Consider the following 15,986-nt stretch of genomic DNA (forward strand, 5'->3'; position numbering starts at 1 on the left):
TACCACCAGTGCCGGTACCACGCACCAGGCCTATAGTACGCCTTGAGAGTCCAGTGTGCCCTGTTGTTGTTCCCCGCACTAGCCTGATGGTGCGTGTCCTTAGCCCGGTACCTCCAGTTCCGGTACCACGCACCAGGCCTACAGTGCGTCTCAGCCGGCCAGAGTCTGCTGTCTGCCCAGCGGTGCCTGAACTGCCTGTCTGCCCAGCGGCGCCTGAACTGCCCATCTGCCCAGCGGCGCCTGAACTGCCCGTCTGCCCAACGCCGTCTGAACTGCCCGTCTGCCCAGCGGCGCCTGAACTGCCCGTCTGCCCAACGCCGTCTGAACTGTCCGTCTGCCAAGCGCCGCATGAACTGCCCGTCTGTACTGAGCCTTCAAAGCCACCCGTCTGCCATGAGCCTGCAAAGCCGCCCGTCTGCCATGAGCCTTCAGAGCCGTCCGCCAGACAGGAGCCGCCAGAGCCTTCCGCCAGACAGGAGCCGCTAGAGCTTTCCGCCAGACAGGAGCAGCCAAAGCCTTCCGCCAGACAGGATCAGCCAGAGCCGTCCGCCAGCCAGGATCAGCCAGAGCCGTCCGTCAGCCAGGATCCGCCAGAGCCAGCCAGCCAGGATCCGCCAGAGCCAGCCAGCCAGGATCCGCCAGAGCCAGCCAGCCAGGATCCGCCAGAGCCAGCCAGCCAGGATCCGCCATCCAGTCCGGAGCTGCCCCTCAGTCCGGAGCTGCCCCTCAGTCCGGAGCTGCCCCTCAGTCCGGAGCTGCCCCTCAGTCCGGAGCTGCCCCTCAGTCCGGTGCTGCCCCTTAATCCAGTGGGGTTAATTTGGAGGGTGGCCATTTGGAGGAGGCTACCAAAGCGGGTATTGACAATGGTGGAGTGGGGGCCACGTCCCGCACCCGAGCCGCCGCCATGATGGGGCCCACCCCGGACCCTCCCCTTTCTATGTCAGGTTGTGCGGTCGGAGTCCGCACCTTTGGGGGGGGGGGGGGGGGGGGGTACTGTCACGCCCTGGCCTTAGTATTCTTTGTTTTCTTTATGTTTTTTAGTTAGGTCAGGGTGTGACATGGGGAATGTATGTGTTTTTGTATTGTCTAGGGGTTTTGTATGGTAAAGGGGTCAGTGTCTTGTCTAGGTGTTTGTATGTCTATGGCTGCCTGGATTGGTTCTCAATTAGAGGCAGCTGTGGTTCATTGTCTCTGATTGAGAGCCATATTTAAGGCAGTCATAGGCATTGGGGTTTTGTGGGTAATTGTCTATGTTGAACGTTTGTTGCTTGTCTATGCACTTACGTCATTTAGCTTCACGGTCGTTTGTTGTTTTGTTTAGTTTGTATTCAGTGTTCGTTTCGTGTTTTTCCTTTCTCTAAATAAAAGAGAATGTATTTTGCACACGCTGCGCCTTGGTCCTCACTCTCACCCGTAGACAGCCGTGACAAATATTGGCTGCATTCACAAGATGTTTATCTTTCATTTGCTGTACACCATGTATTTTTCATAAATGTTTTATGATGAGTATTTAGGTATTTCACGTTGCTCTCTGTAATTATTCTGGTTGCTTTGGTGATATTTTTGATGGTAGCTGCAATATAAAACTATGATTTATACCTCAAATATGCACATTTTCGAACAAAACAAATTTATTGTATAACATGTTATAAGACTGTCATCTGATGAAGTTGTTTCTTGGTTAGTGACTAATTATATCTCTATTTGGTCGGTTTTGTGATAGCTACCTATGCGGTAGAAAAATGATGAAAATATGCGGTTGAGTCTTTTGCTATTGTGGTTAGCTAATAGAAATACATAGTGTTTTCGCTGTAAAACATTTTAAAAATCGGAAATGATGGCTGGATTCACAAGATGTTTATCTTTCATTTGCTGTATTGGACTTGTGATTTCATGAAAATTATATTATATGATATCCCTGTCGCGTTAGGCTAGGCTATGCTAGTCAGCTTTTTTGATGAGGATGCTCCCGGATCCGGGATGGGTAGCAATGAAAGGTTAACCTAGCAATTGACATCCCATCATGCTTAGGGTCACTATAACAATGCCCGGTTGCCCATTATTTTGGCTACCATGGCAAGAGGAAGAGATCTCAGTGACTTTTAAAGAGGGGTCTCAAAGGAGAAAAGGGGGATTAAAGGGTGTGTGTGTGTATGTTTGTGTGTGTGTCTCAGTCACCAGATCTCAACTCAATTGAACATTCTGGAGCGGCACCTGTGACAGCGTTTTCCACCACCATCAACAAAACACCAAATTATGGAATTTCTTGCAGAAGAATGGTGTCACATCCCTCCAATAGAGTTCCAGACATTTGTAGAATCGATGCCACGGCGCATTGAAGCTGTTTTGGCGGCTCGTGGTGGCCCCACGCCCTGTTGACACTTTATGTTGGCGTTTCCTTTTATTTTGGCAGTTTCCCTCTCTCTTCTCCATCTCGGTCTGTGCTTTCTTTTGATCTGTCTTATATTCCTATTTTCTTCTCCTTTCCTCTTATGTTTACCTCTCTCCTGTCAAAAAGGAAGCCCGTTTGGGATGGTATTCCTGAGTGGATGCCGCCGCCCACCTCCTCTCTCTCGCTCCTCGTCTCTCTCTCCTCTCTGTTTTTATCCTCTCTGTCCCCTCTATCTGTGCTATCTTGTCAGGTATCTAGGAGCCCTCATCGCCACTCCTAATCTTTCCATTCTGTTTGAGAAGGTCAGAATACTCTCAGAGGAACAGCACCCCTCTGTCTTCATATAGAAACGAATCAATCAGAGTCCCTACAGTGTAGCATGAAAGGGCTCACAATCACAATTCATTTATGAATATTTTTGGAATGGTGTGTAGTAGATGAGGTAATAGGACAGTTATTTTATGGTACTGGGTTGTGATGTCACATACATCAGAACATTACTCCCTTAGCCATCTGTCCAGCTATAAAAAAGTCAGAGCAAATGCCGACAGAGGATTGCACAAAATACTTTCCCATAATAGTATATGCTAAGGAGTTCTAAAGAAAATATACTAACCCCCCTTCACAGATGTTTCCGATGAGGAGATAGCGTGCAGTGAGTCAGCCTGGAGCCTGAGGGTTTGAAGACACACTGTTTGTTTGCTTAGGTGTTCACACTCAAGTAACTGAGGCGTTAACAGCAGTAGTCGGAACAGGAGTGACATGCCTTACGGTATGTGTGGACACTTTCTTCCGCTGCCTCTTTCTGGCCTCACCTCATCAGACGGAACTGAAATATACAGCTGGCCCATGGTTCAGTCCTGTCATCTCTTGTCTGGGCACCACACTGCCTGTCTCTCTGTGGCACTTACTGCTTCCCCCTATAGAACCAGGGAAGCACACTCTTGTTCCTCAGGACTCTGTGTGCTAGTGTACTTGACTCCAGCTTCTCTCAGAGAGTTACAGCCTTCCCCACTGTAGGCAACCGGTAACAGACAAAATAAAAGAAACACTTGAGTAAATGAGGGATACAAAGTTTATGTTATGGTTTGGCGTGCGTTTTCATGGAATGGTTTAGCTCTGCTTGTAGAATCTATGCCAAGGCGCATTGAAGCTGTTCTGGCAGCTCGTTGTGACCCAACACCCTTTTAAGACAGAAGCACACACATGAACATAAGGCCAGCGCAGGCTACAGGCCTAATCCTGTGTTAGTCCTATGGATCACGCCAGGCTTGGTTTCTTATTACTGGGCTGGATGCTACACCATTCCTTCTGTGATGAATGTGTGTAGCTGTGTCCCCCTCTGTGTATTGTTTGTTCCCCTGATATAGTCCACCATGGTCTCCAACAGCTAATATGGTCCAGTTGCGCCTGAGGTAGCTGATGTGGAGTAGAGTATGATTGTTAGGTTTGTGCAATGTGAGAGAGGTAATGATTTGAAAGGAGATCATATTTTAGACAGGGAAGTGATCCATAAGGAGCTTATTGTAGACTTGCCATGTTTGTAATTATGTTGCCTTGCCACCCCGAAGTGAACGGAAACATAAGGGCAGAAACACAGTTTACACAAGAGCATTAGTGATATTAGTGCTGTGTTTGTTTGTTTCTGACTTCTACTCAATTTGAAAAACATTGCACAAAGCACAGAGAATGCTCTTTAAGTAGGAATTCTGAGGGTGCAGCACTCCCTGATAAGTTGAAATTAAAATAAAATAACATTTTCACAAAATTAGTGAACTAGGCCTTTATTACTACTGTATGAGTGGAGCAACTTAAACCCCCCCCCATCTTCCCGCAGCCATGTATTCATGTACTGTCTGATTGAAAACATTCTACACCTTCATTACATTTCAGCGGTGTTGCAACTGTTGTAATTCAGCTATCATTTGGTATTTGACACCGTTCAGCTCCTATCATTTGGTATTTGACACCGTTCAGCTCCTATCATTTGGTATTTGACACCGTTCAGCTCCTATCATTTGGTATTTGACACCGTTCAGCTCCTATCACTTGGTATTTGACACCGTTCAGCTCCTATCATTTGGTATTTGACACCTTTCAGCTCCCTTGTCTCCGAACCATTTATAAGTGTGTTTTTCCCCCCTCATCAATACACATTTCTTTGCCAGACTTTCCTCCCTTCATCATACACACTCTTTCGCTTCCACAGCCAATGTGAAATGTACAAAAGGTCACTTTGTGTGTCAGAAAGGAATGGAGAACACCTCTTACATTTGTGAGCCAAAAAGACTCCAATTCAAACATAATGTTCAGAACTGGAGGATCAGAAACCTTGTGTTTGTAGTCTCACAGATTGAAGGATTCAGATGAGTGGGTAATTTGCAAGTTGTTTATGTCTGTTGGTTGAAAAGATAGCGTCTGCCTCAACACACGTGCCTCTCCATCACAACCAGTTAAGTTCCATCACCTCATCTGCCACCATCTCCATCCCTCTCTTTTGTTCCCTCTGTATCTTCTTACCTTTCAAGTGCTCCCTCTGTCCTTTTCTCGCTTCTTTCCACTCTCTCTCTCTCTGAACCTGAAAAAGGATCAGGATTATTACAGCCGTTTACTGAGCAGAGAAATGGTTTGAGAGTAGCAAGTCATCAGTGCACATAGTTGTGTGACAACTGTGATTGATTAAAGTCTATGGAACAGGAGCAGAGAGTGCCTGGGTGGAATTAACTCTCTCCATTATGCAAGTGTTGTAGAGTGGGCACGCTACAAATCACTGGAACACTTTTGCATTCCTTGAAGAGATATGCATCGAAAAATTACATTTCGTAATTTCTCTTGACATGGAATTATGGTGACGTCAAATTGCTGAGTCGTCCTTTAATAGGATTTTCCTACAAACAACAACACACAAAGGAGTCACAATCTTACATCGCCCAGCTCTCTCCCAGCACACGGTATTTGATATTTGATTTGATAAATTGATGCCAAACAAAGATCCATTAGCCTGTATGCCCCTGCCCTTTCCCTACCAGGCTAATCTGATTCCCTCACTCTCAGGGATATTATGTTTTCATTCATCACATAGAAAGCATAGATACTTGGAGGCAGCCTGTGCGCATGTCTTCAGGCCACTCACTCTGTGTCCCCCCCAGCCTGTTTCTGCATCAGGTTGTTCTTCTGTGTTTCTCAGGTGGTGTCATGGAGTAGAGATGCATTTTGCAGACACTCTGGCAGTCCTATTGCCTCTAATTGTGATGGCTGGAGGCATGTTTGAGAAAGTGAGCTGAGGGTTTATACAGAAAAGCTGATGCATTGCTGATCAAGCAATTACATTATAAAATGCTCCCCTTTCAGACAGTCAGCCTCTCTTGACAATCATTTTGCTTGAGATGGAACGCTGGGCAGGCAGGGTGAGTAGGTAGCTAAATGGCCAAATATTTAGCACAGCCGACTTGTGGATATGAATGGTAATGCTAAAGGGGTTAGCGAAGCAATTTAATTACCCACAAATCAGGTTTTATTTCAACGATTCATGCTTTACATGAACACACTGATCCCTGCACTGTAAAGTATGTGTGTGTGTACACCACCAAACTTGCTTAGCACTCTTTGGTAACTTGGAAGAGATTCTGGACATTGATAAAGGGCACACTGTCTAATCCCTGATATTTCTCAGTAATACCAGCCTCTTAATAACCTAATAACCTTGATAGAAGTTTGAGCTTCGGGTTTGATAGTTTTCTCTGTTACAAAAAGACTGAGATCGAACGTTTCTAGGATTGGAATGTTTTTGCATGGAACCCATTCAATGCTGGCTTTACACAGACTTGGCAACCGCTGTCCTTCAAACTAATGTAACTGAATTATCTGTATGTGCAGAACCAGATTAATGCAGGGGCTTAACAGGGCCCATGGGGGGGCCCCAAGAGGCAGCAAAAATAAGCTACAAAATGCAATGCATATTATACATTATATAGTATATAGCTATAGTATATAGCCGGGCGGCAGGGTAGCCTAGTGGTTAGAGCGTTGGACTAGTAACCGAAAGGTTGCAAGTTCAAATCCCCGAGCTGACAAGGTACAAATCTGTCGTTCTGCCCCTGAACAGGCCCACTGTTCCTAGGCCGTCATTGAAAAATAAGAATTTGTTCTTAACTGACTTGCCTAGTTAAATATAAAAAAAAAAGGTAAATTTGTAAGTCGCTCTGGATAAGAGCGTCTGCTAAATGACTTAAATGTAATAAACTCATTAAAAACTCATTAAAAAAAGAAACGTCCTCTCACTGTCAACTGAGTTTAAATATGTACTGTGTAAATATTTGTATGAACATAACAAGATTCAACAACTGAGACATAAACTGAACAAGTTCCACAGACATGTGACTAACAGAAATTGAATAATGTGTCCCTGAACAAAGGGGGGTCAAAATCAAAAGTAACAGTCAGTATCTGCTGTGACCTCCAGCTGCATTAAGTATTGCAGTGCATCTCTTACTCATGGACTGCACCAGATTTGCCAGTTCTTGCTGTGAGATGTTATTCCACCAAGGCACCTGCAAGTTCCCGGACATTTCTGGGGGGAATGGCCCTAGCCCTCACCCTCCGATCCAAAAGGTCCAAGACGTGATCAATGGGATTGAGATCCGGTCTTTTCGCTCGCCATGGCAGAACATTGACATTCCTGTCTTGCAGGAAATCATGCACAGAACGAGCAGTATGGCTGGTGGCATTGCCATGCTGGAGGGTCATGTCAGGATGAGCCTGCAGGAAGGGTACCACATGAGGGAGGAGGATGTCTTCCCTATAACGCACAGCGTTGAGATTGCCTGCAATGACAACAAGCTCAGTCTGATGATGCTGTGACACACCGCCCCAGACCATGACGGACCCTCCTCCAAATCGATCCCGCTCCAGAGTACAGGCCTCGGTGTAACGCTCGTTCTTTCGACGATAAACTCGAATCTGACCATCACCCCTGGTGAGACAAAACCGCGGCTCGTCAGTGAAGAGCACTTTTTTCCAGTCCTGTCTGGTCCAGCGACGGTGGGTTTGTGCCCATAGGCGACGTTGTTGCAGGTGATGTCTGGTGAGGACCTGCCTTACAACAGGCCTACAAGTCCTCAGTCCAGCCTCTCTCAGCCTATTGCGGACAGTCTGAGCACTAATGGAGCGATTGTGCGTTCCTGGTGTAACTCGGGCAGTTGTTGTTGCCGGCCTGTACCTGTGATGTTCGGATGTACTGATCCTGTGCAGGTGTTGTTACACGTGGTCTGCCACTGCGAGGACGATCAGCTGTCCGTCCTGTCTCCCTGTAGTGCTGTCTTAGGCTTCTCACTGTACGGACATTGCAATTTATTGCCCTGGCCACATCTGCAGTCCTCATGCCTCCTTGCAGTATCCCTAAGGCACGTTCACACAGATTAGCAGGGACCATGGGCATCTTTCATTTTGTGTTTTTCAGAGTCAGTAGAAAGGCCTCTTTAGTGTCCTAAGTTTTCATAACTGTGACCTTAATTGTGTACCGTCTGTAAGCTGTTAGTGTCTTAACGACCGTTCCACAGGTGCATATTCATTAATTGTTTATGGTTCATTGAACAAGCATGGAAAACAGTGTTTAAACCCTTTACAATGAAGACCTGTGAAGTTATTTAGATTTTTACCAATTATCTTTGAAAGACTGTCACGACTCCTACCGAAGGTGGCTCCCCTTCCTGTTCGGGTGGCGCTCGGCGGTTGTCGTCACCGGCCTACTAGCTGCCACTGATCCTTTTTTCCCCCTTGTCTGTTTATTAGTTGCACCTGTGTTAGGTTAATTGGTTGGGCTTTATTTACCAGCCGGCCCGCCTGCTGGTTGTGCGGGATAATTTTTCAGTGTACGGTTGTGCAGGACTGTAAGTCACGGTTGTCCGTGTGTGTGTGTTTTGCTGAACTGTTTAGTTCTCCCCTGTTTGGGGCATTTGTTTGAGTTGGCGTCATTTTCACCGGTGTGGTGTATTAAAAGTATCGCTACCCTGAACTCTCTGCTTGCTGCGCTGACTTCTTCCTACACTACACCCCAGGCATTACAAAGACAGGGTCCTGAAAAAGGGACGTTTCTTTTTTTGCTGAGCTTTTGTATTTTTTTTACTGCAACCACCAACTACAGGAGTGTAGACAGCGTGCTGCTGCCTACTGCCACACTGCTAATCATCAGATGGGGGGAGGAGAGGAGGTAGGGGGCCCATATGGATAACTGTGGGGCCCTTTCTTGATTGGGTAACTGATTTAATAAAATAAAATCAACAGCATAATAAATAAATGTGACTGGTCAATTGTGTGAGTCAGAGGCTGGGCCCAAGCCCATAGGCGGCCCAAGAGGCAAAACAAACCCCCCCAAAAGTTAACAATTTTTTAAATATCCAACAACAGGAGGATCATTAATTAACATTTTATACACAGTATTTAAAAAAAATCTGAAGTGCATACAGGTAACTGCCAAAATAAAGGAAACAACATAATTGTCACGTTCCTGACCTGTTTTCTGTTGTTTTGTATGTGTTTAGTTGGTCAGGACGTGAGCTGGGTGGGAATTCTATGTTGTGTGTCTAGTTTGTCTGTTTCTATGTCCAGCCTAATATGGTTCTCAATCAGAGGCAGATGGTAATCGTTGTCCCTGATTGAGAATCATATATAGGAGGCTTGTTTTGTGTTGGGATTTTGTGGGTGTTTGTTTCCTGTCTCTGTGATTGTCTGCACCAGATAGGTCTGTGTCGGTTTTTGCACATTTGTTATTTTGTATTGTTGTTTGTAGTGTTTTACTTGTTCTTTATTAAACATGTTTAACACTAGCCGCGCTGCACTTTGGTCCTCTCCTTCACCCCTGGAAGAAAACCGTTACAGAAACACCCAACAAACCCGGACCAAGCAGCGTGGCAACGGGCAGCAGCAACAGCAGCAGCGGTACAAGGAGGAATGGACATGGGAGGAGATTCTGGACGGAGAAGGACCCTGGGCAGAGCCAGAGGAGTGTCGCCGTCCCAAAGCGGAGCTGGAGGCATCAAAAGCGGAGAGGCGGCATTATGAGGCGCTTGCAAGGCAGAGTGGCTGGAAACCCGAGAGGCTCACCCAAAAATTTCTTGGGGGGGGGGGGGGGGGGGGGCTAAAGGGGAGTGTGGCGAAGCCGGGTTGGATACCTGAGCCAACTCCCCGGGCTTACCGTGGAGTGAGAGGGCGTCGTACTGGTCAGACACCGTGTTATGCGGTAAAGCGCACGGTGTCCCCAGTACGCGTGCTTAGCCCAGTGCGGGCTATTCCACCTTGCCGCACTGGGAGGGCTAGGTTGGGCATCGAGCCGGATGTCATGAAGCCGGCCCAACGTATCTGGCCTCCAGTACGTCTCCTCGGGCCGGCGTACATGGCACCAGCCTTACAGGTGGTGTCCCCGGTTCGCCTGCATAGCCCAGTGCGGGTTATTCCACCTCGCCGTACTGGCAGGGCTACGGGGACCATTCAACCTGGTAAGGTTGGAGAGGCTCGGTGCTCAAGAGCGCGTGTCCTCCTTCACGGTCCGGTATATCCGGCGCCACCTTCCCGCCCCAGACCAGTACCACCAGTGCCTGCACCAGGCTTCCAGTGCATCTCCAGAGCCCTGTTCCTCCTCCCCGCACTCGCCCTGAGGTGCGTGCCCTCAGCCCGGTACCTCCAGTTCCGGCACCACGCATCAGGCCTATTGTGCGTCTCAGCCGGCCAGAGTCATCCGTCTGCCCAGCGCCGTCTGAGCCATCCGTCTGCCCAGCGCCATCTGAGCCATCCGTCTGCCCAGCGCCGTCTGAGCCATCTGTCTGCCTAGCGCCGTCTGAGCCATCTGTCTGCCCAGCGCCATCTGAGTCGTCCGTCTGCCACGAGCCATTAGAGCCGCCCGTCTGCCACGAGCCATTAGAGCCGCCCGTCTGTCCCGAGCCATTAGAGCCGCCCGTCAGTCAGGAGCCGCTAGAGCCGTCCGTCAGTCAGGAGCCGCCAGAGACGCCAGCCAGTCAGGAGCCGCCAGAGACGCCAGCCAGTCAGGAGCTGCCAGAGACGCCAGCCAGTCAGGAGCTGCCAGAGACGCCAGCCAGTCAGGAGCTGCCAGAGCTGCCAGCCAGTCAGGAGCTGCCAGAGCTGCCCTCCAGTCATGAGCTGCCCTCCAGTCATGAGCTGCCCTCCAGTCATGAGCTGCCCTCCAGTCATGAGCTGCCCTACAGTCCGGAGCTGCCCTACAGTCCGGAGCTGCCATTCAGTCCGGAGCTGCCACTCAGTCCGGAGCTGCCACTCAGTCCGGAGCTGCCACTCAGTCCGGAGCTGCCATTAGTCCGGAGTTGCCCCTCTGTCCTGAGCTACCTCTCTGTCCTGAGCTACCTCTCTGTCCTGAGCTACCTCTCTGTCCTGAGCTACCTCTCTGTCCTGAGCTACCTCTCTGTCCTGAGCTACCTCTCTGTCCTGAGCTACCTCCTAAATCATGTGGGGGCCTTGGGGAGGATTCTTAGGCCAAGGTCGTGGGCGAGGGTCGCCACTCAAAGGACGCTAAGGAGGGGGACAAAGACAGTGGTGGAGTGGTGTCCTCGTCCTGCGCCGGAGCCGCCACCGCGGACAGATGCCCACCCAGACCCTCCCCTTGAGTTTTAGGGGTGCGCCCGGAGTTCGCACCTTGAGGGGGGGGTTCTGTCACGTTCCTGACCTGTTTTCTGTTGTTTTGTATGTGTTTAGTTGGTCAGGACGTGAGCTGGGTGGGAATTCTATGTTGTGTGTCTAGTTTGTCTGTTTCTATGTCCAGCCTAATATGGTTCTCAATCAGAGGCAGATGGTAATCGTTGTCCCTGATTGAGAATCATATATAGGAGGCTTGTTTTGTGTTGGGATTTTGTGGGTGTTTGTTTCCTGTCTCTGTGATTGTCTGCACCAGATAGGTCTGTGTCGGTTTTTGCACATTTGTTATTTTGTATTGTTGTTTGTAGTGTTTTACTTGTTCTTTATTAAACATGTTTAACACTAGCCGCGCTGCACTTTGGTCCTCTCCTTCACCCCTGGAAGAAAACCGTTACAATAATGTGTTTTGAAAGGGTGTTGAGCCACAACAAACAGCCAGAATTCCAGAATAGATTCTACAACTGGACCTAAACTATGCCAGGAAAATGCACCCCACACCATAACAAACTTTGTAGCCCTCATTTACTTAAGTATTTCCTTTATTCTGGCAGTTACTGGTTGCCTACAGTGGGAAATGCTGCAATTTGGACAGCATGCGCGCTAAATATACAGCTTGTTGCGTTGTGGCCAATTGTATTTGTATTTATTAAGTATCCCCATTAGCTGCTGCTATGGCAGTAGTTACTCTTCCTGGGATCCAGCAAAATTACGGCAGTTACTGTATATACAATTTAAAATATAAAGATATTGCAACATAGACATACTGTGTAATCCTTAGATTATATCAACTTTTTCAAAAGAATCAGCAGAATGAATACACCCCTGATCACATGCAAACACAGTTCACTTTCATAGCAGCCACATAACAGCATTTTAACTTTGCTTGTTGAATATATAATTCCTTCTCACAACAATCTACACGCTTTTCTCCTCTCACCTTTTCCCTTCGCTTGTGGAATTCAGTGCACAACACATCAGCTGTCTGTGACCAGGCGAAAAAACCTTTCCAAGCCAAACCTTTATAGCATGACCACTAAACACAGCCTACATCATTGTCACTTCCTAGTCAACATACTAACACTAATGCATTAGTAAACCTATTACAATCATGCAGTACAGTGTTCAGTCAGAAAGCAGGTTAGCAGTTATACCTACGGGCCCCGGTGGCAATAAATTAATAAAACCAAAAACTTACCTTGTCTTGGAAGAGTACCAGTGTTGGACAGCCATAGCCAGCTAGCTAACATAGAATCACACTTTGTTTGAGCCAGGTGTTTGAGAAGGCTAAACTAGCTAGCTGCATTCACTAGCTAAGGGTAAGTGAAAGTAAAAAACAATACAACCAATTATAAACTGGGTGGTTCGAGCCCTGAATGCTGATTGGCCGAAAGCTGTGGTATATCAGACCGTATACCACCGGTATGACAAAACATGTATTTTTACTGCTCTAATTACGTTGGTAACCAGTTTATAATAGCAATAAGGCACCTCGGGAGTTTGTGGTATATGGCCAACATACCACGGCTAAGGGCTGTATCCAGGCACTCCGCAGCCATATGTCACACCCCCTCGGGCCTTATTGCTTAAATATAGCTAGCTTTCTCTCTCTCTCTCTCTCTTGATTCTCCTTAATTTTGGAAGAAATTAATTTGTTCACGACTGTTCAACTATTGTCTTTCTCTCTGAGTCAACTACTCACCACATGTTATGCACTGCAGTGATAGCTAGCTGTAGCTTATGCTTTCAGTACTAGATTAATTCTCTGATCCTTTGATTGGGTGGACAACATGTCAGTTCATGCTGCAAGAGCTCGAATAGGTTGGAGGACGTCCTCTGGAAGTTGTCATAAAGTCAATGTATCCAGAGGAGGACAGAAGCTAGCTGTCCTCCGGCTACACTATGGTGCTACCCTACAGAGTGCTGCTGAGGCTACTGTAGACCATAATTGCAAACTGTGTGTTTTAATCAATTATTTGGTGAGTATAATTTTATCTAAAAGGGATAATTTGATAACTTTTTTTAATGAAATTCACTGAGGAGGATGGTCCTCCCATTCTTCCTCTGAGGAGCCTTCACTGCTGTTTATAATCAGGTTCTACTTTAGGTGACAGTGTGACATGTTGTGTGGACTAAAACAGCATAAAACCAGGTGTATCACAAAGCATGATCAAAGTAATTAGCCTGCTACAGTAATGTTTTTAAACATTGAGAAATAATTTGTGTGATTTTTGGGTCAAATTAACCAGTTATCTACCTTTGATAAGTAGCTTGCTAGCTTCCATGCCATCAAGTCTTTCTAAACTAATATGACTAAATTGAAAATATGAAGTTATTTCAGAATGATAGTTAACTGGCTAGCGCATCATGCTTTGACATTGTTAGCTTGCTGTCCCCAGTTAGATAATGTGTTTTCACCTATTGCATCTGCATGCTTGTTGCGTTCTTCCTGGGGCACTCATTCGTTCGTGAGCTGACTGTTCATTGTAAATACACTGCTCAAAAAAATAAAGGGAACACTTAAACAACACAATGCAACTCCAAGTCAATCACACTTCTGTGAAATCAAACTGTCCACTTAGGAAGCAACACTGATTGACAATAAATTTCACATGCTGTTGTGCAAATGGAATAGACAAAAGGTGGAAATTATAGGCAATTAGCAAGACACCCCCAATAAAGGAGTGATTCTGCAGGTGGTGACCACAGACCACTTCTCAGTTCCTATGCTTCCTGGCTGATGTTTTGGTCACTTTTGAATGCTGGTGGTGCTCTCACTCTAGTGGTAGCACGAGACGGAGTCTACAACCCACACAAGTGGCTCAGGTAGTGCAGCTCATCCAGGATGGCACATCAATGCAAGCTGTGGCAAGAAGGTTTGCTGTGTCTGTCAGCGTAGTGTCCAGAGCATGGAGGCGCTACCAGGAGACAGGCCAGTACATCAGGAGACGTGGAGGAGGCCGTAGGAGGGCAATAACCCAGCAGCAGGACCGCTACCTCCGCCTTTGTGCAAGGAGGAGCACTACCAGAGCCCTGCAAAATAACCTCCAGCAGGCGACAAATGGGCATGTGTCAGCATATGGTCTCACAAGGGGTCTGAGGATCTCATCTCGGTACCTAATGGCAGTCAGGCTACCTCTGGCTAGCACATGGAGGGCTGTGCGGCCCCACAAAGAAATGCCATGCCACCCCACACCATGACTGACCCACCGCCAAACCGGTCATGCTGGAGGATGTTGCAGGCAGCAGAACGTTCTCCACGGCGTCTCCAGACTCTGTCACGTCTGTCACATGTGCTCATGTGCTCAGTGTGAACCTGCTTTCATCTGTGAAGAGCACAGGGCGCCAGTGGCGAATTTGCCAATCTTGGTGTTCTCTGGCAAATGCCAAACGTCCTGCACGGTGTTGGGCTGTAAGCACAACCCCCACCTGTGGACGTCGGGCCCTCATACCACCCTCATGGAGTCTGTTTCTGACCGTTTGAGCAGACACATGCACATTTGTGGCCTGCTGAAGGTCATTTTGCAGGGCTCTGGCAGTGCTCCTCCTAATCCTCCTTGCACAAAGGCGGAGGTAGCGGTCCTGCTGCTGGGTTGTTGCCCTCCTACGGCCTCCTCCACGTCTCCTGATGTACTGGCCTGTCTCCTGGTAGCGCCTCCATGCTCTGGACACTACGCTGACAGACACAGCAAACCTTCTTGCCACAGCTCGCATTGATGTGCCATCCTGGATGAGCTGCACTACCTGAGCCACTTGTATGGGTTGTAGACTCCGTCTCATGCTACCACTAGAGTGAAAGCACCGCCAGCATTCAAAAGTGACCAAAACATCAGCCAGGAAGCATAGGAACTGAGAAGTGGTCTGTGGTCACCACCTGCAGAACCACTCCTTTATTGGGGGTGTCTTGCTAATTGCCTATAATTTCCACCTTTTGTCTATTCCATTTGCACAACAGCATGTGAAATGTATTGTCAATCAGTGTTGCTTCCTAAGTGGACAGTTTGATTTCACAGAAGTGTGATTGACTTGGAGTTACATTGTGTTGTTTAGGTGTTCCCTTTATTTTTTTGAGCAGTGTAGTATAATCTAATCTGCTCAAACAGTAGCAGGAGTAGTTCAAAAACTTGCCATCATATTTCTGTCATGCTGCTTTGTTGACAACTCCAACCACCTCGTGCCCCGGGTATTCAGCCAATCAGTGGCCGCCACTGATCCCTATACCAATTTTACATAAACATTTGGTAACACTTCATTTTAAGGGTCCTTATTACAGTGTAATTACACTCCAAGTATTGTAGTTAATTGTATTAACTCATAGTTACACTGTAATAACAAAATATAAATGGTGGTAAATGCAGTCTGTAATGACATAGTGTTAGCAACAAATGCTTGTTATCATGCTTGTTTCAAATGGGAAAGTTTCCACTAAATTCACCCATTTAGTGTTTATTTTCTTCTCAGCTGCATCCAATTCGATAATAACTGTCACAAGGTTGTATTCTCTTGTGGACAGATGTGCTGGGTGTCCGAGATTAAAGGTTGGAGGCTCAATAGGCTCTAATTACCCACCCGTGAATGCGCACACTTAAAAATCTCCACTCAATGTTGTTGTTGGCACTTGCCCTTCAAGATTGTACCATCTGGGTTAACTTGGTTGAGTTTACAAAAACAGATAAGATATAGGTCAACCTCACTGACTGGGATCTATCATATAATTGTCATCCCAGGTGGCGGCAAGTAGCCTAGCGGTTAAGAGTGTTGGTCCAGTAACCTAAATGACTAAGTGAAAAATCTGTCGACGTGCGTTTGAGTAAGGCACTTAACCCTAATTGCTTTGGATAAGAGCGTCTGCTAAATGACTAAAATGTAAAATTATGAAAAAAATAACATCTTTAATGTGCACATTACCCATTAGGACAACCTGAACCTCCTTGTCATC

This window comes from Salvelinus namaycush, chromosome 14 (assembly GCF_016432855.1).
Source record: "Salvelinus namaycush isolate Seneca chromosome 14, SaNama_1.0, whole genome shotgun sequence".
Taxonomy (NCBI): Eukaryota; Metazoa; Chordata; class Actinopteri; order Salmoniformes; family Salmonidae; genus Salvelinus; species Salvelinus namaycush.